Genomic DNA, 846 nt, shown 5'->3' with positions numbered 1-846 from the left:
TCACCGCTGTACGAAACACAAAAACCTTTTTTTACCCGACGTCAGCGACTTAGTAAAATCATAAAACAACCTCTACAAACCCCCTAATAAAACCTCTATGTAAGCGAAGTTCATTTTATTCATTATTTACAGATCTATTTCAAATTTCTAAAATTTCATCTACATTTTTTAAAATTCCTAAATGTTTGGAATATTGGACTTTAAAAATCATGAATATTTTTTATTTCATGAAAATTGTGAATTGCTTTATAATATGCGGACAATTTTTTGAAATCATGAACATTTTATGATTTTCCAAATGTTTTTTGAATTCAAAAATAGTTTATAATTTTTAATATATTTTTAAAACTTGCAACCTTTTGAAATTTGATTCATTTGTAAATCTAAATTAATTTAAAGAAGGTAAAACAAAAGCGGAAATGAAAAAGCAAAAAAAGCAAAATAGAAAACAGGGGGCGCCACGACCTGCACATGGGCCGGCACATCACCGTGTGCGGGAGAAGGATGCACGCTTGCTATAACAGAGTAAAAAGGGGTTGGAACCAGGGATCAAACCCTAGCCTCCCGTGAGGTGGACTGACGTGTTAGCCATTGGGCTGCCTGCATGCTCATGTTACGTAAGTGTATGCATATATAAGAACAGAGCCCAACGACGATTTTGGAATAAAAAACGAATCGTTTTCCTTCACTTATGGATGTCATAGCGGGTAATTTATGGCAACTTCGGGGGCAATTTCTGTGACGGACGACCAAAAGCATTGGCTTCTTTATTACTACTAGCAAATATGCCCGTGCGTTGCAACGGGAGGAAAAACTATCAAACTATGCGGGAGTGGTAGATAATGG

The sequence above is a fragment of the Triticum dicoccoides genome, chromosome 6B, assembly GCF_002162155.2.
Source record: "Triticum dicoccoides isolate Atlit2015 ecotype Zavitan chromosome 6B, WEW_v2.0, whole genome shotgun sequence".
Classification (NCBI taxonomy): Eukaryota; Viridiplantae; Streptophyta; class Magnoliopsida; order Poales; family Poaceae; genus Triticum; species Triticum dicoccoides.
This window is presented reverse-complemented; position numbering follows the sequence as displayed.